The following is an 18,858-nucleotide window of genomic DNA, read 5'->3' on the forward strand; positions in this document are numbered from 1 at the left end:
ACAGGAAGAAATGTAGCTCAGAGAATGACAGGAAACGGACAATGATAGCAACGTTTTCCACATCACCACACAACTAGAAGGCGGTAACACAGACAGATAAGCAAGACCTGTTTTTATTTTTTCTCCTCTCAGCAGGGTTATTTGTCCTGTCTGCTAGGTAGGTTCAGAGGGCAAGAGTGGGGCTCTTATCAGATAGAACACCTGCCATGAATTTGAAAAGATGTGCTTAAGGGGCTTAAGGTTTTCATCTCTGATTTGCATATTCAAATAAATTTCTACCACTGCTTCGACACTAATAGAACAGTGGCTCTTCTTTTTCTCTAATAGGAGCTTTTTGTCAGCTTCCATGGAAGATTAAACAACTAACATAACTGTTAGTTTCCTGTCCGTGTGCCCCTAGTCTCCTCTGTTCCCTCTCCGTCTGCCCCTAGTCTGCTCTGTTTCCTCTCCGTCTGCCCCTAGTTTCCTCTGTTCCCACTCCGTCTGCCCCTAGTCTCCTCTGTTCCCTCTCCATCTGCCCCTAGTCTCCTCTGTTCCCTCTCCGTCTGCCCCTAGTCTCCTCTGTTCCCTCTCCTTCTGCCCCTAGTCTCCTCTGTTCCCTCTCCGTCTGCCCCTAGTCTCCTCTGTTTCCTCTCCGTCTGCCCCTAGTCTCCTCTGTTCCCTCTCCGTCTCCCCCTAGTCTCCTCTGTTTCCTCTCCGTCTGCCCCTATCTCCTCTGTTTCCTCTCCGTCTGCCCCTAGTCTCCTCTGTTCCCTCTCCGTCTGCCCCTAGTCTCCTCTGTTCCCTCTCCGTCTGCCCCTAGTCTCCTCTGTTTCCTCTCTGTCTGCCCCTAGTCTCCTCTGTTCCCTCTCCGTCTCCCCCTAGTCTCCTCTGTTTCCTCTCTGTCTGCCCCTAGTCTCCTCTGTTTCCTCTCCGTCTGCCCCTAGCCTCCTCTGTTTCTTCTCTGTCTGCCCCTAGTCTCCTCTGTTCCCTCTCCGTCTGCCCCTAGTCTCCTCTGTTCACTCTCCGTCTCCCCCTAGTCTCCTCTCTTCCCTCTCCATCTGCCCCTAGTCTCCTCTGTTCCCTCTCCGTCTGCCCCTAGTCTCCTCTGTTCACTCTCCGTCTCCCCCTAGTCTCCTCTGTTCCCTCTCCGTCTGCCCCTAGTCTATGTTCCCTCTCCGTCTGACCCTAGTTTCCTCTGTTCCCTCTCTCCGTCTGCCCCTAGTCTCCTCTGTTCCCCCTCCATCTGCCCCTAGTCTATGTTCCCTCTCAGTCTCCCCCTAGTCTCCTCTGTTCCCTCTCTCCGTCTCCCCCTAGTCTCCCCTGTTCCCTCTCTCCGTCTGCCCCTAGTCTCCTCTGTTCCCTCTCTCCGTCTGCCCCTAGTCTCCTCTGTTCCCTCTCTCCGTCTGCCCCTAGTCTCCTCTGTTCCCTCTCTCCGTCTGCCCCTAGTCTCCTCTGTTCCCTCTCCCCCTAGTCTCCTCTGTTCCCTCTCCGTCTGCCCCTAGTCTCCTCTGTTTCCTCTCTGTATGCCCCTAGTCTCCTCTGTTTCCTCTCCGTCTGCCCCTAGTCTCCTCTGTTTCCTCTCTGTCTGCCCCTAGTCTCCTCTGTTCCCTCTCCGTCTGCCCCTAGTCTCCTCTGTTCACTCTCCGTCTCCCCCTAGTCTCCTATGTTCCCTCTCCGTCTGCCCCTAGTCTATGTTCCCTCTCCGTCTCCCCCTAGTCTCCTCTGTTCCCTCTCCGTCTGCCCCTAGTCTCCTCTGTTCACTCTCCGTCTCCCCCTAGTCTCCTCTGTTCCCTCTCCGTCTGCCCCTTGTCTCCTCTGTTCCCTCTCCATCTGCACCTAATCTTCTCTGTTCCCTCTCTCCGTCTGCCCCTAGTCTCCTCTGTTCCCCCTCCGTCTGCCCCTAGTCTATGTTCCCTCTCCGTCTCCCCCTAGTCTCCTCTGTTCCCTCTCTCTGTCTCCCCCTAGTCTCCCCTGTTCCCTCTCTCCGTCTGCCCCTAGTCTCCTCTGTTCCCTCTCTCCGTCTGCCCCTAGTCTCCTCTGTTCCCCCTCCGTCTGCCCCTAGTCTATGTTCCCTCTCCGTCTCCCCCTAGTCTCCTCTGTTCCCTCTCTCTGTCTCCCCCTAGTCTCCCCTGTTCCCTCTCTCCGTCTGCCCCTAGTCTCCTCTGTTCCCTCTCTCCGTCTGCCCCTAGTCTCCTCTGTTCCCTCTCTCCGTCTGCCCCTAGTCTCCTCTGTTCCCTCTCTCCATCTGCCCCTAGTCTCCTCTGTTCCCTCTCCCCCTAGTCTCCTCTGTTCCCTCTCTCCGTCTGCCCCTAGTCTCCTCTGTTCCCTCTCTCCGTCTGCCCCTAGTCTCCTCTGTTCCCTCTCTCCGTCTGCCCCTAGTCTCCTCTGTTCCCTCTCTCTGTCTGCCTCTAGTCTCCTCTGTTCCCTCTCTCCGTCTGCCCCTAGCCTCCTCTGTTCCCTCTCTGGCTGCCCCTAATCTCTGTTCCCTCTCTGTCTGCCCCTAGTCTCATCTGTTCCCTCTCTCCATCTGCCCCTAGTCTCCTCTGTTCCCTCTCTGGCTGCCCCTAGTCTCCTCTGTTCCCTCTCTGGCTGCCCCTAATCTCTGTTCCCTCTCTGTCTGCCCCTAGTCTCCTCTGTTCCCTCTCTCCGTCTGCCCCTAGTATCCTCTGTTCCCTCTCTGGCTGCCCCTAATCTCTGTTCCCTCTCCGTCTGCCCCTAGTCTCCTCTGTTCCCTCTCCGTCTGCCCCTAGTATCCTCTGTTTTCCCTCTCTGGCTGCCAGAGACAGAAAACACAAAATTGTGAAACAGTCACCTCACACTGAGGACAAGATGGGGAGAAATAAGGAATGCTGTGAGACATCCACAGACAGGTTACATTTTCATTTTAGCTGTTCGAACACATGAGAATGGGAATGTTGTTGTGTTTACCACACGATAAGCTGTGATTTGGCCTTTAGCACGTACAGGTTGTGTTTGTCTATTAATATTCAAATGAGTTTGAGTTTGGGTGTTTCAAGTGCTACAATTACCTTTTGGGTGGTAGGTCATTCTGGTCTCCATTTCACAATAAATAAACACTTGAAAGATTAGTTTTGTAAGTATACTCAGCTTGCTTGGGGCTAATGTCATCATTTGTTGTTTTTACAAACGTAATTAAATTTGACATTAAAATGCAACATTATCAAGTGTATTAAAATGTTAAATGAATCCAAAGTTTGAATGACCTCGTAACTAATAAAGTTACAAAAAAACTTCTAAATATGTTGCATAGTGTGGCAAATGTATCCATATTTTGTCCCCCATAAATAAACAAAATGTGAGATACTCCACTGCGAAGATCATGGCATAAAAAGATCAGACTGAGGTCAAACTGAGGGAAAACGCTGTTTCGTAATGTAAACTGAGGAGCAGTCCCAACGAGAAGTTGTCATCCTAAATACTGTCTAATCTGTGCAGTAGATATTAACAATATTTTGTTGAGACCTTTTGATGACCTCACCACCATCTGTAATGTAAAAAGCAGAGTCCTTTTGGAGGTAAACCACTGCCATATGGTCAAGCCCCTCCCACACAAAACCCCAGAGGTGAGCATTGCTGTAAGGTCAGTCTTCCATGCAAAGCCCCAGAGGTGAGCATTGCTGTAAGGTCAGTCTTCCATGCAAAACCCCAGAGGTGAGCATTGCTGTAAGGTCAGTCTTCCATGCAAAGCCCCAGAGGTGAGCATTGCTGTAAGGTCAGTCTTCCATGCAAAACCCCAGAGGTGAGCATTGCTGTAAGGTCAGTCTTCCATGCAAAGCCCCAGAGGTGAGCATTGCTGTAAGGTCAGTCTTCCATGCAAAACCCCAGAGGTGAGCATTGCTGTAAGGTCAGTCTTCCATGCAAAACCCCAGAGGTGAGCATTGCTGTAAGGTCAGTCTTCCATGCAAAACCCCAGAGGTGAGCATTGCTGTAAGGTCAGTCTTCCATGCAAAGCTCTAGGTATGGCGTCAGTCGGCCATGATTAACAGTCTCCATGATTAACAGTATCCATGGGTTACTGAGCCTCTAGGCAGCAGCAGGACCCCTGGGCATCCACCATCCATGCACCATACCCTGCTAGGGACCTACAGTACAGTGGAGGAGGATAAGGTGGGAGGTTAACAACTCAAGCCATTCTGCCTGCCTGCAACCATTGTGAGGGAGGAATCACACACATCCATGTGGTGAAGTAGTTACAAGGCCTTGACAGAACAATGCACATCTAGGGAAAGGGAGGGAATTTCAGCTCGCGGCTTGCTGCTCTTGGCCCAAGGGTGATGTTTCAATTCAACTCATTTGATAAAGCCAGGTTGGCTAACATGGGTTAAATGGAGAATTTGGTGTGGGGGAGCTCTATTTGGGCGGGTTAGGGTCAGGAGTAAGGTTGAGACAGGTTTTAACATAAGGCAAGAGTTGGGGTTTGGGTTGAGACTAGGGTTAGGGTTGTGGTAGAGACTGGGGTTAGGGTTGTGGTAGAGACTGGGGTTAGGGTTGTGGTAGAGGCTGGGGTCAGGTTTGTGGCAGAGTCTGGGGTCAGGTTTGTGGCAGAGGCTGGGGTCAGGTTTGTGGTAGAAGCTGGTTGGTTTATAGTAGAGGTTAAGGTTGTAGTAGAGGCTTGGGTTGTGGTAGAGGCTGGGGTTAGGATTGTGGTAGAGGGTATGGTTGTGTTAGAGTCTGGGATTAGGGTTGTGTGAGAGCCTGGGTTTAGGGTTGTAGTAGAGGCTAGGGTTGTGGTAGAGCCTGGGGTTAGGATTGTGGTAGAGGCTGGGGTTAGCGTTGTTTGAGAGGCTGGGGTTATGGTTGTAGTAGAGGCTAGGGTTGTGGTAGAGGCTGGGGTTAGGATTGTGGTAGAGGCTGGGTTTAGGGTTGTAGTAGAGGCTAGGGTTGTGGTAGAGGCTGGGGTTAGGGTTGTGGTAGAGGCTGGGGTTAGGGTTGTGGTAGAGGCTAGGGTTAGGGTTGTAGTAGAGGCTAGGGTTGTGGTAGAGGCTGGGGTTAGGATTGTGGTAGAGGCTGGGGTTAGGGTTGTGGTAGAGGCTGGGGTTAGGATTGTGTAAGAGAATGGGGTTAGGGTTGTAGTAGAGGCTAGCGTTGTGGTAGAGGCTAGGGTTAGGATTGTGGTAGAGGCTGGGGTTAGGATTGTGTAAGAGAATGGGGTTAGGGTTGTAGTAGAGGCTAGGGTTGTGGTAGAGGCTGGGGTTTGGGTTGAACAGAGATGTAAACGTAAAACTGGGATCAGGGTTGTGGTAGAGGCTGGGGTTAGAGTTGAACCGAGATGTAGACGTAAAGCTGGGGTTAGGGTTGTAGTAGAGGCTAGGGTTGTGGTGGAGGCTGGGGTTAGGTTTGTAGTAGAGGCTGGGGTTGTGGTAGAGGCTGGGGTTAGGGTTGTAGTAGAGCCTAGGGTTGTGGTGGAGGCTGGGGTTAGGGTTGTAGTAGAGGCTAGGGTTGTGGTAGAGGCTGGGGTTAGGGTTGTAGTAGAGGCTAGGGTTGTGGTAGAGGCTGGGGTTAGGGTTGTAGTAGAGCCTAGGGTTGTGGTAGAGGCTGGGGTTAGGGTTGTAGTAGAGCCTAGGGTTGTGGTAGAGGCTGGGGTTAGGATTGTGGTAGAGGCTGGTGTTAGAGTTGAACCGAGATGTAGACGTAAAACTGGGATTAGGGTTGTGGTAGAGGCTGGTGTTAGAGTTGAACCGAGATGTAGACGTAAAGCTGGGATTAGGGTTGTGGTAGAGGCTGGGGTTAGGATTGTGGTAGAGGCTGGTGTTAGAGTTGAACCGAGATGTAGACGTAAAGCTGGGATTAGGGTTGTAGTAGAGGCTAGGGTTGTGGTAGAGGCTGGGGTTAGAGTTGAACCGAGATGTAGACGTAAAACTGGGATTAGGGTTGTGGTAGAGGCTAGGGTTGTGGTAGAGGCTGGTGTTAGAGTTGAACCGAGATGTAGACGTAAAACTGGGATTAGGGTTGTGGTAGAGGCTGGGGTTAGAGTTGAACCGAGATGTAGACGTAAAGCTGGGATTAGGGTTGTGTTAGAGGCTGGTGTTAGAGTTGAACCGAGATGTAGACGTAAAGCTGGGATTAGGGTTGTGTTAGAGGCTGGTGTTAGAGTTGAACCGAGATGTAGACGTAAAGCTGGGATTAGGGTTGTGTTAGAGGCTGGTGTTAGAGTTGAACCGAGATGTAGACGTAAAACTGGGATTAGGGTTGTGGTAGAGGCTGGGGTTAGAGTTGAACCGAGATGTAGACGTAAAGCTGGGATTAGGGTTGTGTTAGAGGCTGGTGTTAGAGTTGAACCGAGATGTAGACGTAAAACTGGGATTAGGGTTGTGGTAGAGGCTGGTGTTAGAGTTGAACCGAGATGTAGACGTAAAGCTGGGGTTAGGGTTGTAGTAGAGCCTAGGGTTGTGGTAGAGGCTGGGGTTAGGATTGTGGTAGAGGCTGGTGTTAGAGTTGAACTGAGATGTAGACGTAAAACTGGGATTAGGGTTGTGTTTGAGGCTGGGGTTAGGATTGTGGTAGAGGCTGGTGTTAGAGTTGAACCGAGATGTAGACGTAAAGCTGGGATTAGGGTTGTAGTAGAGGCTAGGGTTGTGGTAGAGGCTGGGGTTAGGGTTGAACTGAGATGTAGACGTAAAGCTGGGATTAGGGTTGTGTTTGAGGCTGGGGTTAGGATTGTGGTAGAGGCTGGTGTTAGAGTTGAACCGAGATGTAGACGTAAAGCTGGGATTAGGGTTGTGTTTGAGGCTGGGGTTAGGATTGTGGTAGAGGCTGGTGTTAGAGTTGAACCGAGATGTAGACGTAAAGCTGGGATTAGGGTTGTGTTTGAGGCTATCCTACTTTTATACTACTTTTTATCCTATCCCTTTTCTTTTTGGCCTTAGATGCAGGAGCCCGGCTCAATTCAACCACTGTTCGTTAGGTTGACAAATATGTTGAATAGGTTGACTAATATGTTGAATAGGATAACTAAGTTATAGCACAAACACTGTTGTTTTGTCCGCCTCGAGAGAACCAGGCGGGTGGATGGAGTGGCTTATGATGTCATAGTTTACTCCTGAAGGGGGAATGGATAGGGAGAGGAGAACCAAACCGTAAACAAGAGCTTCAGATAAATATCCTAACAAGTACTAGGAGGACTGGCCAAGTACGTATTGATGGTGCATTGATTCATTGATCTTGGTGTTTATGGTGTGTTGAGGACTGCACTGCATGGTGCAAACTGGCCGATCAATATCCCATTCCTTATTCCCTTACTAAATTGCACAGCTAATGTAAAGTACTGCATGACATGTCATTGGACAGCTGATTAAACAGTTTTATGTTGATTCCTGACAACGCTGACCACCACACAGAGACAGACCAGGCAGAACCACACAGTACTATTCCTCCTGGCCCTCTCCCCCCTTCTAGTTGAAGATGAAACATTATTGAACAGCTTGCATGCCAGAGCAAATTACATTGCGCTGGGCAGTGTGCCTTTGATGTGACACGGGGGTCAGAAGCAGGGGTCACGAGTCAGCCAAAAAACAAGACAGCCTGTCACGGGGAGGCCCAGGGGGAAGAGGATACAGCAGCAGCGGCATTTGGAAGTGTAATGAGCTTGGTGGCACTGTTGCCGGGAGACAGGGAGAACACTGAAGGTATCAGATTATTTTACATCTCTTTGTCACCTCCTCCCACTTCCCTCCCATTCCTCGCTATCCCATCCTCTTATTCCTCCCGCCCTCTCTCCTCTCTCTCCCCCCTTCCCCACCCTCCTGTCCCAATCTTAACCTTCCATTCCCGTTGTCTTTCCATCCCCTCTTCTTTCTCTCTCTCTGGCAAGGGTAACTACCGAATGAGCAATTTCCACCAGTCTCATGATAGTGTGCTATGTTGATTAAAATTATTTTAAGTGAATTCAAAGATGGGAGTTAGTAATGTACTGGACAGAGAGGGGTTATTTTCCAGTCAGGGAAAGCTAGCTCAAGGAATATCAAACAATCCAAGATAGTATTTAACCAGGTAGGCAAGTTGAGAACAAGTTCTCATTTACAATTGCGACCTGGCCAAGATAAAGCAAAGCAGTTCGACACATACAACGACACAGAGTTACACATGGAGTAAAACAAACATACAGTCAATAATACAGTATAAACAAGTCTATATACAATGTGATCAAATGAGGTGAGATAAGGGAGGTAAAGGCAAAAAAAGGCCATGGTGGCAAAGTAAATACAATATAGCAGGTAAAACACAGGAATGGTAGATTTGCAGTGGAAGAATGTGCAAAGAAGAAATACAAATATTGGGGTGCAAAGGAGCAAAATAAATAAATAAATTAAATAAATACAGTAGGGAAAGAGGTAGTTGTTTGGGCTACATTATAGGTGGGCTATGTACAGGTGCAGTAATCTGTGAGCTGCTCTGACAGCTGGTGCTTAAAGCTAGTGAGGGAGACAAGTGTTTCCAGTTTGAGAGATTTTTGTAGTTCGTTCCAGTCATTGGCAGCAGAGAACTGGAAGGAGAGGTGGCCAAAGAAAGAATTGGTTTTGGGGGTGACCAGAGAGATATACTGTACCTGCTGGAGCACGTGCTACAGGTGGGTGATGCTATGGTGATCATCGAGGTGAGATAAGGGGGGACTTTACCTAGCAGGGTCTTGTAGATGACATGGAGCCAGTGGGTTTGGCGACGAGTATGAAGCGAGGGCCAGCCAACGAGAGCGTACAGGTCGCAATGGTGGGTAGTATGTGGGGCTTTGGTGACAAAACGGATGGCACTGTGATAGACTGCATCCAATTTGTTGAGTAGGGTATTGGAGGCTATTTTGTAAATGACATCGAAGTCGAGGATTGGTAGGATGGTCAGTTTTACAAGGGTATGTTTGGCAGCATGAGTGAAGGATGCTTTGTTGCGAAATAGGAAGCTGATTCTAGATTTAACTTTGGATTGGAGATGTTTGATGTGGGTCTGGAAGGAGAGTTTACAGTCTAACCAGACACCTAGGTATTTGTAGTTGTCCACGTATTCTAAGTCAGAGCCGTCCAGAGTAGTGATGTTGGACAGGCGGGCAGGTGCAGGCAGCGATCGGTTGAAGAGCATGCACTTAGTTTTACTTGTATTTAAGAGCAATTGGAGGCCACGGAAGGAGAGTTGAATGGCATTGAAGCTTGCATGGAGGGTTGTTAACACAGTGTCCAAAGAAGGGCCAGAAGTATACAGAATGGTGTCGTCTGCGTCGAGGTGGATCAGAGACTCACCAGCAGCAAGAGCGACATCATTGATGTATACAGAGAAGAATTTAACCCTGTGGCACCCCCATAGAGACTGCCAGAGGCCCGGACAACAGGCCCTCCGATTTGACACACTGAACTCTGTCAGAGAAGTAGTTGGTGAACCAGGCGAGGCAATCATTTGAGAAACCAAGGCTGTCGAGTCTGCCGATGAGGATGTGGTGATTGACAGAGTCGAAAGCCTTGGCCAGATCAATGAATACGGCTGCACAGTAATGTTTCTTATCGATGGCGGTTAAGATATCGTTTAGGACCTTGAGCGTGGCTGAGGTGCACCCATGACCAGCTCTGAAACCAGATTGCATAGCAGAGAAGGTATGGTGAGATTCGAAATGGTCTGTAATCTGTTTGTTGACTTGGCTTTCGAAGACCTTAGAAAGGCAGGGTAGGATAGATATAGGTCTGTAGCAGGTTGGGTCAAGAGTGTCACCCCCTTTGAAGAGGGGGATGACTGCAGCTGCTTTCCAATCTTTGGGAATCTCAGACGACACGAAAGAGAGGTTGAACAGGCTAGTAATAGGGGTGGCAACCATTTCGGCAGATAATTTTAGAAAGAAAGGGTCCAGATTGTCTAGCCCGGCTGATTTGTAGGGGTCCAGATTTTGCAGCTCTTTCAGAACATCAGCTGACTGGATTTGGGAGAAGGAGAAATGGGGAAGCTTTGGGCATGTTGCTGTGGGGGGTGCAGTGCTGTTGACCGGGGTAGGGGTAGCCAGGTGGAAAGCATGGCCAGTCGTAGAAAAATGCTTATTAATGCGTCTCACACACACTTCAATTCAGTTCTATCTGAAAAGAAGGAGAAATATCATTGTAGGAAGACCCCAATTAATGTATAATTAATTTTTAATGTGCTGCCTGCCATCCAGCAAATGTGCAACACATCCCTTCTGATGTAAATCTCTCTCTAGCTTCCGACCTCCTATATTACCTCTGGCTAATGTAGCTACAGTGAGAGGTGGCTCCTGCTCCCGATTTCGAATGTCTGCATACCCTCTTGTTTAGGGAAGTCTTCCTGAGAACTCCCATTGAGCAAGAGGGAGCAGAATCACTTACAAATGCTGACACATATTTGGCCTTGCCTCTAGTCATTTCCTGCTAGCTGGCTTTTGGGGGGAGTAGCAGGGACGAAACGGGGAAGATCACAATTGCATACTCCTCGTGTCTTCTCTCCTCGTCTCCTTCTCAAAACCCATTGGAGTAGAAGGTCAGGGACCCCTGGCTTTTTCTTCCTATGGGTTTTGAGGAGAGGAGGAGAGAGGACATGAGGAGTATGCAATTGTGATCTTCCCCGTTTCCTCCCTGCTACTCCCCCCAACAGCCAGGAGTATGCAACAGATCTTCCCAGGGAGTCTGAAATAAGGTGTACGGTACACTGTTAGACGCAGGAAGAGGACTCCTGCCATGACTATCTACTAACACCAATCAGAGTCCACCCACAGGCCCTCAGCACCAATCAAAGAGCTTTTCCATACATGAGGCAATTAGAGCGCTACAAGGCACTAATGTTGTGCCTTAAAACAGTTTGGCTGATATATAGACATGGGATGTGGCGCAGAGGTCCAAGGCACTGCATCTGCGTTTGGCTGTATCACAACCGGCTGTGATTGGGAGTCCTATAGGGTGCACAATTGGCCCCGCGTTGTCTGAGTTTGGCCGGGGAAGGCCGTCATTGTAAACAAGAATTTGTTCTAAACTGACTTGCCTAGTTAAATAAAGGTTAAATAAATAAATACAAATTTAAATTGTGTGAAGCTGTAATGTCTGCTTCCAACTCACACTCTCAAAAACATAGATCCCCTGAACGCAATTCACTCTCCAGATCCCAATCATCTGAATTCTGATTACCTGTTCACACACCTGTATGTCATTATCACACACTATTTAGTTCAGTTCTTTGCACCCCATCATTGTGAGGTATTGTTTGTTTTGTGACACTTCTATTCTGTGCTGTTTTCCCCGGAATTTAATCCTCCCATGTATGATAGTTTTTGCCTGCCTCACTAATGGCGCCTTTTGCCTATTCCCTGTCTGTACTTTAGCCTATTGTATTTCCTGTTATCAACATATTGCCTGATCTCCTGGACAACGTTACTAGCCTTTTTCCTGCCTGTACTGTGCCTGTTTGGACCCCTGTGTATGACCTTCTGCCTGCCCCTGGACCCAGCAACCTGCCTCCTCCTGTGTATGACCTTCTGCCCCTGGACCCAGCAACCTGCCTCCTCCTGTGTATGACCTTCTGCCTGCCCCTGGACCCAGCAACCTGCCTCCTCCTGTGTATGACCTTCTGCCTGCCCCTGGACCCAGCTACCTGCCTCCTCCTGTGTATGACCTTCTGCCTGCCACTGGACCCAGCAACCTGCCTCCTCCTGTGTATGACCTTCTGCCTGCCCCTGGACCCAGCTACCTGCCTCCTCCTGTGTATGACCTTCTGCCTGCCCCTGGACCCAGCAACCTGCCTCCTCCTGTGTATGACCTTCTGCCTGCCCCTGGACCCAGCAACCTGCCTCCTCCTGTGTATGACCTTCTGCCTGCCCCTGGACCCAGCTACCGGCCTCCTCCTGTGTATGACCTTCTGCCTGCCCCTGGACCCAGCAACCTGCCTCCTCCTGTGTATGACCTTCTGCCTGCCCCTGGACCCAGCAACCTGCCTCCTCCTGTGTATGACCTTCTGCCTGCCCCTGGACCCAGCTACCTGCCTCCTCCTGTGTATGACCTTCTGCCTGCCCCTGGACCCAGCAACCTGCCTCCTCCTGTGTATGACCTTCTGCCTGCCCCTGGACCCAGCAACCTGCCTCCTCCTGTGTATGACCTTCTGCCTGCCCCTGGACCCAGCTACCTGCCTCCTCCTGTGTATGACCTTCTGCCTGCCCCTGGACCCAGCTACCTGCCTCCTCCTGTGTATGACCTTCTGCCTGCCCCTGGACCCAGCTACCTGCCTCCTCCTGGTGTCATTTATAAATAAACACCTGCTGCGCCATGCGTTTGAAACCAGCTCTCTGTCTCCCATCATGTTCATTACACAAACATTCTGTTGCATAGAGATGTCATTCTGGATGTCTTTCTGCAATGCAAATGTGGTACTTGGACATTTCCAAGAATGATACAGTATTACCTTGCCAATCTGGGTGCAAAGACATCCAACAAGAGCAGGCTTTTAAAACTGTTAAATGTATTCTTCATACATAATTATTACTTGTAATATTTTTCAAGATCTTCAGTCAAAATTACTCTTTTATCTTGATGAATCAATCTCTTAAAGTCTAGAACTATTTGTGTTTAAGTCTTAATTCCAAACACACTTCCACCAGAAAAGTTGAATGTGAGAAATGTATACTGTTTATCTCATTAAAAATAATAAGCTTAAGTGAGTCACAGATTAAAGTTTTTAATATTTTAAATGAACACGAGCATTTCCCAGTTCCAATTATAGCTTCTAATATTGTAAAATCAAGTAGGTGTGAACCAGACACGTCGAACATCCATCTAACACCTGCCATCCAGTGGCATTTAACTTGACAATAACAACCTATTAATACACGTGTCAAATAAATCACAGCTAAGACGCCATGGGTACATTGATGGAAATGATTTGTGATTTTATGTAGGCTAAAGAGTATTTAGTAATGTCATGACTGACCAAAGGCATATAAAACGCCACAAAACCAATAATCAGAGATGTCATCCGCTTTCCTTTAGATAATTACTCATTCGTTTGGCTGGGAGGCAATAATGTGTGGTTTGTGCCCTATGTGCCCGTACCTTTCATACGAAAACAAGTCTTTTAACTCTTCATAAAAAACATAGAACATAGAACATAGACATAGAAACGCATACATTTTGTCGTTTTATCCTCGTATCTGTCCTGGAACAGAACCTCTAATGGCTGTATTTCTGGTCACAGCAGGAGAGGATCCACAGAGTTAAATGAGGGGTAAAATGCATGGCACAATCTACGCCCAAATCAAAATATGAGATTGAATATTGACAGTTTGACAGATTAGATCTTGCTCCTCACCCAATATAAATCCATTTTCCAGAACAATTACTATCTCGTCAGCAATTCTCAAAGACAAGACAATTATATGAGTGCTATGATAGAATAAGGCACATCATAAAAACATTGCACATTGACATTCGTCACACTGGTTTTTATCAAGTTATAGTGTTCCCCTATATACAGTACCAGTCAAAAGTTTGGACACACTTACTCATTCCAGGGTTTTCAATATTTTTTACTATTTTCTACATTGTAGAATAATAGTGAAGACATCAAAACTATGAAGTAACACATATGGAATCATGTAGTAACGAAAAAGGGTTAAACAAATCTAAATATATTTTATATCCTTCAAAGTAGCCACCCTTTGCCTTGATGACAGCTTTGTACACTCATGGCATTCTCTCAACCAGCGTCATGAGGTAGTCACCTGGAATGCATTTCAATTAACAGGTGTGCCTTGTTAAAAGTTAATTTATGGAATTGCTTTCCTTCTTAATGCATCTGAGCCAATCAGTTGTGTTGTGACAAGGTAGGGGGTATACAAAATATAGCCCTATTTGGTAAAATACCAAATCCATATTATGACAAGAACAGCTCAAATAAGCGAAGAGAAACGACAGTCCATCATTACTTTAAGACATGAAGGTCAGTCAATATGGAACATTTCAAGAACTTCAAAAGGTTCTTCAAGTGCAGTCACAAAAACCACCAAGCATTTTGATGAAACTGTCTCTCATGAGGACCGCCACATGAAAAGAAGACCTAGAGTTACCTCTGAGTTAACTCATTAGAGTTACCAGCCTCAGAACTTGCATCCCAAAAAAGTGCTTCACAGAGTTCAAGTAACAGACACATCTTAACATCAACTGTTCAGAAGAGACTGCTTGAATCAGGACTTCATGGTTGAATTGCTGCAAAGAAACCACTAAACCACACCAATAAGAAGAAGAGATTTGCTTGGGCCAAGAAACACGAGCGATGAACATGAGACCGGTGGAAATCTGTCTTTTGTTCTGAAGAGTCCAAATTTGAGATTTTTGGTTCCAACTGCTGTGTCTTTGTGAGACGCAGAGTAGTTGAACGGATGATCTCTGCATGTGTGGTTCCCACCATGAAACATAGAGGAGGAGGTGTGATGGTGTGGGTGTGCTTTGCTGGTGACAATGTCAGTGATTTATTTAGAATTTAAGGCACACTTGACCAGCATGGCTACCACAGCATTCTATAGCGATACGCCATCCCATCTCGTTTGCGCTTAGTGGGACTATCATTTGTTTTTCAATAGGACAATGACCCAACACACCTCCAGGCAGTGTAAGGGCTATTTGACCAACAAGGTGAGTGATGGAGTTCTGCATCAGATGACCTGGCCTCCACAACCACCCGACCTCAAACCGATTGAGATGGTTTGGGATGAGCTGGACCGCAGCGTGAAGGAAAAGCAGCCAACAAGTGCTCAGCATATGTGGGAACTCCTTCAAGACTGTTGGAAAAGCATTCCAGGTGAAGCTGGTTGAGAGAATGCCAACAGTGTGCAAAGGTTGGCTACTTTGAAGAATCTAAAATCTATTACACTTTTTTGGTTACTACATGATTCCATGTGTTATTTCATAGTTTTGATGTCTTCACTATTATTCTACAATGTAGAAAATAGTAAAAATAAAGAAAACCCCTTGAATGAGTAGGTGTGTCCAAACTTTTGACTGGAACTGTAGGTCCATGGAGAGTTATGTCTTGTGTGCTGTGTATTGTAGCACTTCAAAGACAATTCAGTGTGTGAATGAAAACTACAATACATTTTACTAGAGTTGTATCACATTTAGTGCTCTGTAGGATGTTGTGCAACCACTTTTCAAACACAGTAAACTAGCCACTGTCTCTACAATGAGAGAGACAGTGATTGAGTGGCTACTTTATGAACTAGAGTGCATTAGCCCTGTTGTAGAGAACGTGTATTGATTCTGAATGATGGTATTTGGAAGGTGCAGTATTAAAAGGTCACCTTGGCAATGTGGGCGTGGCTGTCAGATATTTGATAATAGTGGAAAGGGGAGATGATTATTTCCGTCAATGGTTATCTGTTGGGACATACAGTACTGCAATGCTACAATGGGCTTCTTCCCTTTTGTTCTTGGGTGATAGCAGTACCTGGCTATCTGCTGCACCGTGTTCCTAGTTACATAAGGAGCAGTACTTGGCTATCTGCTGTACTGTGCTCCTTGTTACATAAGGAGCAGTACTTGGCTATCTGCTGCACTGAGCTTCTAGTTACATAAGGAGCAGTACTTGGCTATCTGCTGCACTGTGCTCCTAGTTACATAAGGAGCAGTGCTTGGCTATCTGCTGCACTGTGCTCCTAGTTACATAAGGAGCAGTACTTCACTATCTGCTGCACCGTACTCCTAGTTACATAAGGAGCCATACTTGGCTATCTGCTGTACCGTGCTCCTAGTTACATAAGGAGCCATACTTGGCTATCTGCTGTACCGTGCTCCTAGTTACATAAGGAGCCATACTTGGCTATCTGCTGCATCGTGCTCCTAGTTACATAAGGAGCCATACTTGGCTATCTGCTGCATCGTGCTCCTAGTTACATAAGGAGCAGTACTTGGCTATCTGCTGCACTGTGCTCCTAGTTACATAAGGAGCCATACTTGGCTATCTGCTGCACCATGTTCCTAGTTACATAAGGAGCCATACTTGGCTATCTGCTGCACCATGTTCCTAGTTACATAAGGAGCCATACTTGGCTATCTGCTGCACCGTGCTCCTAGTTACATTTTTATTTATTTCACCTTTATTCAACCAGGTAAGCCAGTTGAGAACAAGTTCTCATTTACAACTGCGACCTGGCCATCATAAAGCAAAGCAGTGCAACACAAACAACAACACAGAGTTACACATGGAATAAACAAACATACAGTCAGCAACACAATAGAAAAGTATATATACAGTGTGTGTAAATGCGGTAAGATAAGGGAGGTAAGGCAATAAATAGGCCATAGTGACAAAATAATTACAATTTAGCAATTAAACACTGGAGTGATAGATGTGCAGAAGATGAATGTGCAAGTAGTGATACTGGGGTGCAAATGAGCAATAAAATAAATAACAGTATGGGGATGAGGTAGTTGGATGGGCTATTTACAGCTGGGCTATGTACAGGTGCAGTGATCTGTGAGCTGCTCTGACAGCTGGTGCTTAAAGTTAGTGAGGGAGATATGAGTCTCCAGCTTCAGTGATTTTTGCAATTCGTTCCAGTCATTGGCAGCAGAGAACTGGAAGGAAAGGCAGCCCAATGAGGAATTGGCGTTGGGGGTGACTAGTGAAATATACCTGCTGGAGCGCGTTCTACTACTAGGTGCTACTATGGTGACCAGTGAGCTGAGATAAGGTGGGGCTTTACCTAGCAAAGACTTATAGATGACCTGGAGCCAGTGGATTTGGCGACGAAATTGAAGCGCGGGCCAGCCAACGAGAGCATACAGGTCGCAGTGGTGGGTAGTATATGGGGATTTGGTGACAAAATGGATGGCACTGTGATAGACTGCATCCAATTTGCTGAGTAGAGTGTTGGAGGCTATTTTGTAAATGACATCGCCGAAGTCAAGGATCGGCAGGATAGTCCGTTTTATGAGGGTATGTTTGGCAACATGAAGGATGCTTTGTTGCGAAATAGGAAGCTGATTCTAGATTGAATTTTGGATTGGAGATGCTTAATGTGAGTCTGGAAGGAGAGTTTACAATCTAACCAGACAACTAGGTATTTGTAGTTGTCCACATATTCTAAGTCAGAACCGTCCAGAGTAGTGATGCTGGACAGGTGGGCTGGTGCGGGAAGCGAACGGTTGAAATCCTTGGCCAGGTCAATGAATACAGCTGCACAGTATTGTCTCCTATCGATGGCGGTTAAGATATCGTTTAGGACCTTGAGCGTGGCTGATGTGCACCCATGACCAACTCGGGAAACCGGATTGCATAGCGGAGAAGGTACGGTGGAATTCGAAATGGTCGGTGATCTGTTTGTTAACTTGGCTTTCGAAGACCTTAGAAAGGCAGGGTAGGATAGATATAGGTCTGTAGCAGTTTGGGTCTAGAGTGTCTCCCCCTTTGAAGAGGGGGATGATCGCGGCAGCTTTCCAATTTTTGGGAATCTCAGACGATACAAAATAGAGGTTGAACAGGCTAGTAATAGGGGTTGCAACAATTTCCGCTGATAATTTTAGAAAGAGGTTTTCCAGATTGTCTGGCCCGGCTGATTTGAAGGGGTCCAGATTTTGCAGCTCTTTCAGAACATCAGCTATCTGGATTTGGGTGAAGGAGAAATGGGGGATGCTTGGGCAAGTTGCTGTGGGGGGTGCAGGGCTGTTGACCGGAGTAGGGGTAGCCAGGTGGAAAGTATGGCCAGCCGAAGAAAAATGCTTAGTGAAATGATCAATTATCGTGGATTTATCGGCGGTGACATTGTTTCCTAGCCTCAGTGCAGTGGGCAGCTGGGAGGAGGTGCTCTTATTCTCCATGGATTTTACAGTGTGCCAGAACTTTTTGGAGTTTGTGCTACAGGACGCAAATTTCTGTTTGAAAAAGTTAGCCTTTGCTCTCCTACCTGCCTGTGTATATTGGTTCCTAACTTCCCTGAAAAGTTGCATATCGCGGGGGCCATTTGAGGAGCAGTACCTGGCTATCTGCTGCACCGTGCTCCTAGTTACATAAGGAGTAGTACTTGACTATCTGCTGCACTGCTCCTAGTTACATAAGGAGTCGTACTTTGCTATCTGCTGCACTGCTCCTACTTACATAAGGAGCAGTACCTGACTATCTGCTGCACTGTGCTCCTAGTTACATAAGGAGCAGTAGTTGGTAATTTGATGCACTGTACTCTTCGTCAAGTACTGCTCCTTATGTAATTATCTGCTGCACTGTGCTCCTTGTTACATAAGGAGCAGTACTTGGCTATCTGCTGCACTGTGCTCCTAGTTACATAAGGAACAGTACTTGACTATCTGCTGCACTGCTCCTAGTTACATAAGGAGTCGTACTTTGATATCTGCTGCACTGCTCCTACTTACATAAGGAGCAGTACCTGACTATCTGCTGCACTGTGCTCCTAGTTACATAAGGAGCAGTAGTTGGTAATTTGATGCACTGTACTCTTAGTCAAGTACTGCTCCTTATGTAATTATCTGCTGCACTGTGCTCCTTGTTACATAAGGAGCAGTACTTGGCTATCTGCTGCACTGTGCTCCTAGTTACATAAGGAACAGTACTTGACTATCTGCTGCACTGTGCTCCTAGTTACATAAGGAGTAGTACTTGACTATCTGCTGCACTTTGATCCTAGTTACATAAGGAGCAGTACTTGGCTATCTGCTGCACTGTGCTCCTAATTACATAAGGAGCAGTACTTGACTATCTGCTGCACTGTGCTCCTAGTTACAAAAGGAGCAGTACTTGGCTATCTGCTGTACTGTGCTCCTAGTTACATAAGGAGCCGTACTGGGCTATCTGCTGCACTGTGCTCCTAGTTACATAAGGAGCAGTACCTGGCTATCTGCTGCGCTGTGCTCCTAGTTAAATAAGGAGCAGTACCTGACT

Source organism: Oncorhynchus mykiss, chromosome 24 (genome assembly GCF_057628025.1).
Source record: "Oncorhynchus mykiss isolate SJ-2025 chromosome 24, ASM5762802v1, whole genome shotgun sequence".
NCBI classification, from domain to species: domain Eukaryota; kingdom Metazoa; phylum Chordata; class Actinopteri; order Salmoniformes; family Salmonidae; genus Oncorhynchus; species Oncorhynchus mykiss.